This window comes from Calonectris borealis, unplaced genomic scaffold (assembly GCF_964195595.1).
Source record: "Calonectris borealis unplaced genomic scaffold, bCalBor7.hap1.2 HAP1_SCAFFOLD_73, whole genome shotgun sequence".
Lineage (NCBI taxonomy): Eukaryota > Metazoa > Chordata > Aves > Procellariiformes > Procellariidae > Calonectris > Calonectris borealis.
The window spans coordinates 467,595-473,186 of NW_027441475.1; the positions used below are offsets into that span (position 1 = coordinate 467,595).

At 37.8% G+C, this 5,592-nt stretch overlaps 1 pseudogene; it reads right to left on the reverse strand.

Annotated features, from left to right (window-relative positions):
- Window positions 1-271: 271 nt before the first annotated feature.
- On the reverse strand, window positions 272-4,863 carry LOC142076607 (E3 ubiquitin-protein ligase RBBP6-like; annotated as a pseudogene).
- Window positions 4,864-5,592: the final 729 nt, after the last annotated feature.

The following is a 5,592-nucleotide window of genomic DNA, read 5'->3' on the forward strand; positions in this document are numbered from 1 at the left end:
GAGAGAACGACTCCACTGCAAACACTACTGAAATGTTTTGCAGAAATACAGATTCTTAGCATACCACACGTTTAACCAACTTCCAGGGGCACGAACAGCAGGACCACCCTATTTTAATATTCAAAAGTATCACAGATTCTATGGTTAAGCACAATGACAGTGCTTCCTGCCCCGTAATTACAGATGCTGGCCAACTTGGTTGCATAGCCACTCAGACATGCACGCATGGTTTCTCTCGCTCACTTTTTGGCCAGTCCAATTAATTCCATACTTACGCATTAATAGTTGGTATCGCGTATTTTCCAGTGTTTGTCAGCATAGCACCCTTTGTATTGGGGTCTTTCACCTCCATCATGAAACTCCTTGGAATTCCTGTGCTCTTTAATTCTGGGAACAGGCTCAACATTTTTGTCCTGTTAAGAAAAGAAATGCAGACATATCTCCTTTTAAGACCCACACTTAAAATGACATTTCAATGATTATTTTAAGCAGCAAAAGCCTTTAATCCTCTCCTTTTACCCAGCATAAGGGTTGCTCGACTAAAATACTTATTTTCCTAAATGAATATAGCCAGGATGTTCCAAAGGCTTGAGCAGTGTTTTGAACTCATTCCGTTCTTTGGCTTAAGTTCAGGTTCTTTAAGGGTGAAATATCCCTTAGCTCACCATCCCCTCAGAAAAGAGATACAAACCCGCTCCTCCTCCAAAGCGCAATTCAGAGCACAAATATTCAATAGATGGGGTCAACAGAAACATCTTGGTTTTACATGAAATACTAAAAACTGTGAACTGTCATTAAACAGAGTTAAAACCAGAAACATTTCCAGTAATATTGAAATATATAAAAATATGCATGAAAGTTCACAGAGCAAGATCTGTGGACATACTTAATGTCTATGACCTAGAAAAAAGAAAAGTTTACATTTATAATGCCAGGTTTCCCTTGGATTTTGAAGGGCTTTGCAACATTGCCCTATGAACCTCTGTCTTTCACCCCAAGAGAAACAATTCTTAATATGAGTATTCATGGATTTGTTACGTAACTGCCAAGGTAAAAAAATGAAAAGCTAAGGAACACCAGAAGTCCCCCACAGTCTTACCCCATTTGTTGGGCAGTTCTTTATACAGTCGCCAGGTTTTCCGCAACGAGAGCAAGCAGATGATGGTGGAGGTGGACCCCAGGGTTTCTTCATGTAACTAAAAGGGTTTGCGGCAAAGAAGAAAAAGGTATGCACGTGTCTCTCTCGTTAAAACAAACTTCTCTACAATTTTTCCATAATCTTCAAAGAACAGATTTGACATTATCATTCGACTTACTTGATTGGATCATATTCCTGGCAAGACTGTAGCATCATAGCTTTTATTTTATCTTCTTCGGAAGCATTGGCTTCAGCCAGATTGGCACTCTGTTTAACAGGTAATTATTTGACACATACATTAGAAACACATTTAAGCCCACACTGCCAAAGAGAACACCACTCACCCAACCCTGTAAAGAGCAGCACAACGCCAGCTGAGGTTGCATGAAAACAGCTGCTTATATGAAACAGAGTTGTCCAAAAGATGTTCTGGGGAGTCCTTACATCATCACAGGCTGTTTATGTGCCTGTTAACCTACTTGAAAAGAGCATTCCTGGCCACTCAAAACCTTAGGCTCTTCATGTTCCCCCCCACTAACTTCTTCATAGGAAGCAAGTTAACTACAATAAGCAAAACCTGCAGTTTTTTTCCAGTTGACCGTGTCCTTTTAACATACAAATTGTAATATAAATGTTATGCAGAACTGGATCTTCAAATTATTGAAGCCAGCTGATTTTTTTAAAGTAGTATTTGTTCAAATGCTTTTATTACACACTAGTACAGATACAAGCAGGGTCTAAGGGAGTGACTGTAAATGATTTGGACCCTCAAGCACCTATCATTCAGATCAACCACTCATGGTTTTGGTTTTAGATGCATTCATTCACAAAAGCAACCAACTTGTTTCAGCATTTTGTTAAAGGGCTGTTTCATATACACAGCTTTTTCTCAACTGTAACATAATCCAGATGGACATCTATGAAGTCATTTCCATTAACATTTACAGAAGATTTTACAGATACTTGACTAATTTGTTTGAACCCAAGCCGTTTACAAAACACATCCAAAACCCACAAGACATTACTAGGAATAGACCAAAATTCAAGATGGCATTTAATGCATAATAAAACAGAAAACTTTTTACAACACATTGCCTCCATGCTAAGCCAGTCTGCACTGAGGAGGTTAGAGTAAGGAACCGTTTGGAGCTGCTTTATCCTATGTTCCTCTATTTTTCTGAAATACTTACATTTTCTCAAAAGCTTAAATGTGTACACCACTTGGACAGTTTTTCACATTTTAGAGTAAAACTTCACCTGAGTTTACAGAACCAAGGACATGTTTAGGGACAGCGCTAACAGAGACCAATTTCTCCTGGTGGCTACCTTCCAAACTATTTTTTTTTTCTTACCAAATGTCCACAATTTAATTTCTGCAGTGAGAGAGGGAAGAAGTTACCAGTGGGAAGAGATTTTTCTTTCTGGGAAAGGAACTCCAGCCTTTATTTTCAGAAGAAAGGACTAGCTCCTCTGCATTAGGCCCTGCCTTCTCTAATCTTTGTAACTTTAAAGACTAGTAATTTAATTGGCTAGCACTACGCCTTTTCACAAAGTGCAATCCCTAGTGCTTTCCCAGACAAAGTTACATGTTGTTGAGCAAAAAATGCAAGCAGTTCCATAGCAAAACATGGCATTACAACAGTTTCAGAAGGTCACGTTTGCTAATATGCCACCCATACGCATCAGTATTTTCCTGTAAACAATTAGGTGCATTTGCACAATTTACACAGTCTGCGATCAAACAAATTAGATTGTGTTGTCCACTGTATATATACTACAGTGTATGAAATTGTGCAGCATTCAAAGCATGGATCTATAACTGTAGCGCCTAGAAATTCAAAAATAGCCATGCAGTTGTCCGTGTTCCAGAAACGCTTCTATTTTGGCTCTTGCAAACCCCCCTGAAATGTCCGTCACTTACAGCCAATTAAATTCTTCTGTGAAAATTGTGTTAGTTTCCAATGCAAAATGAACGAAAAGTATGAAAAACGGTAAACAGCTGCTGAAGTGCTTCTTCTTTGTGTCTTGAAGATGAGTAATACTGCAACATTACGTTGCGGCTGATAAGGTCCTCCCCCTTCTATCTTCCCAAACTGGCAACTACTCTTTACCAGGATAGTATCAAAATATACACACATTTTAAAGTTAAAAGAAATACTTTAAATTATTAAAAATTAAATTAAAGGTTTGTTCACATGACAACAGTTCTCCAGCTATAGATCACAGTATAAGATTTAAAAATACAAAGCAAACACTTTTTTTTAGGAATATATATGTACCTTAGTCAGCTGGGCCAGAGAAATAGATGCAGAAGAGTCATCAATCTGTTCACAAAAAATTAAACTCACATTCAAGTTCTACAATCAAAAACAGAGCAATAGTTAACCTCTACTGTAGTCTGACAGTCTGCACTATATCCTCCGAGTGTCACTGAAAGAGCCATTTCCAACCTAGTGTAGTTGGTATTTGTTCAAAACAAAGTCCAAACCTGTGACAGCTTAAGAGTGCCTATGTGGTTAAGGAGAAGAAGCTAATCTAACCAAACCCGCTGGAGATCAACTTATTGCTCCAGAATATCTCAGAGAGGGACCCTTGTCAAATGCTCACAGCTGCTTAAAAGTCGAAGGGGTAAGGAAGCTATCAATTTTCAGCTAAAAAGGATTTTTAAAAAATATTTATTTGAAAAGGAAGCATCACTACAGGAAACTTCTTTTCAGTGTGGTTTGTAAACTAATCAGCCAAGTATTTCCTTGTGTTACTTATTTCTGTTTTAGCAGCAGAACGACAGTGTCTTCAAACCTGAAGAAAAACGCTGCCCCTTTTCCAAATGTAAATTCAAAGTGGCAGTATCCTAAAGAAAAGCTTAGCCTTTGGGAAATTAAAGCAGCATCCAGCCCTGAAGTCACCCAGATCCAAAAACGTACTGCAGGCGGAGGTTAAGAAAAATGACAGGGATTTTACCCTTTACAAATGCACCAGGCTCTAACCTTGTGCCAAAATTTGTACACTGGGTTTTACGTATTTTCATTTGCAGACAAACTATTAAACTGAACTGCTTCATCTGATAAAGCGGAAAGGTCAAATGTAGAACTTTAGAATACCACTTTGTGTAGCAACGATATTTAAATTCACAGCAATCTATTAAAGACAGTTATGCACTCAGTTATGCACTCAAACAATATCGCTTCAATTATACAGTTTCAGGAACAAATACCCAAGTCTTTAAGGACATGAAAAGGAAGCATTTAGCTGCACAGAACTGTCCTCAAAACGTGTGGGACATGTTGGTTTTGGTATTTGTTTGAACCCCCAAGTCAAAAGTAAGAAACAGTACCATGTTTAACAATAATGGTTTCTCAGTGGTTTTTGATAACATTTTCAAAAACCATGTTCAGTTGTGCAAACCTTGAACCTACGTGATCTAAAAACGATTGTACATTATCTGTACAACACAAAGTCGTTCAGGAAATAGTCTAGCATATCCAGTATGAAATACAATGCATTACTAGGCACAAACACCAATATTCACATTAGATAGAACTGTGCAAATGATGGCATTACTCCGTTTCTACTATGCTGAATCAAATACATTGTATTTACAACATATACTATGTTTTACTGGAAAAGCTATTAAGTTAATGTTTGGAAAATTAATCCAAGGCTACCTTAAGTGCAGCGTGCAGCAAAAAGTGTGAGACTGTGTTTTTATATACTGCTTTTGATGTTCCACTTACTGGCTCAGTTTGACTTCTAGAAGAAATAAAGGTGATCAGAACTTCAAATACAGCACTTGTACCAAAAACATAAAGCACTGAAAACAGATTATAAAACCTGAACATCAAAACTTTATGTTCTGATAGTCGAGTGAATCTGGAAATTTACTCATATACATAAACCATTGTCTCTTGGTACATTCAGTGCAACTAAAAAAACCCCCCAGAATCCCATTTCTGCTTTGTCACAAATTTCTCTAAGGCTTACGGATATAGAACACGACCGTGCAAGGGGAAGTCCTCAGATAGTTTGTCTCTGCTACATAAGTATCAAAACCAGGAAGTCTGTACTACAGTTTTGTGTTCATAAATAATCAACCATCAAAATACGAAGGTAACTTTAGCCAATCTGTGTATCGCTAGTATTACAAATAGGTACCAGATGGAGTCCTTTAGTTTCTAAGAAAGAACAGTGATAGTCTAGACACTTCCAAGTGCACCTTTACTTAAGTGAAAAAAATCAGTCATCTGACAAATAACAACAATGTCAGCAGCATCGTCTTTAGAACAGTGTTTCTCTGTGGAAGCCCAAGCACTGTGTTCAGATATCTTAGCCATGAAAGTGCCAAACCACTAAATGTGTTACATATGCTATATGGACTAAAAACAGTAGTAGAAATGTCACCTGAAAGCAGGTCCTAGGCCTTTGTGCGATTTAGGAGACCTGTGACAAAAAAAAAA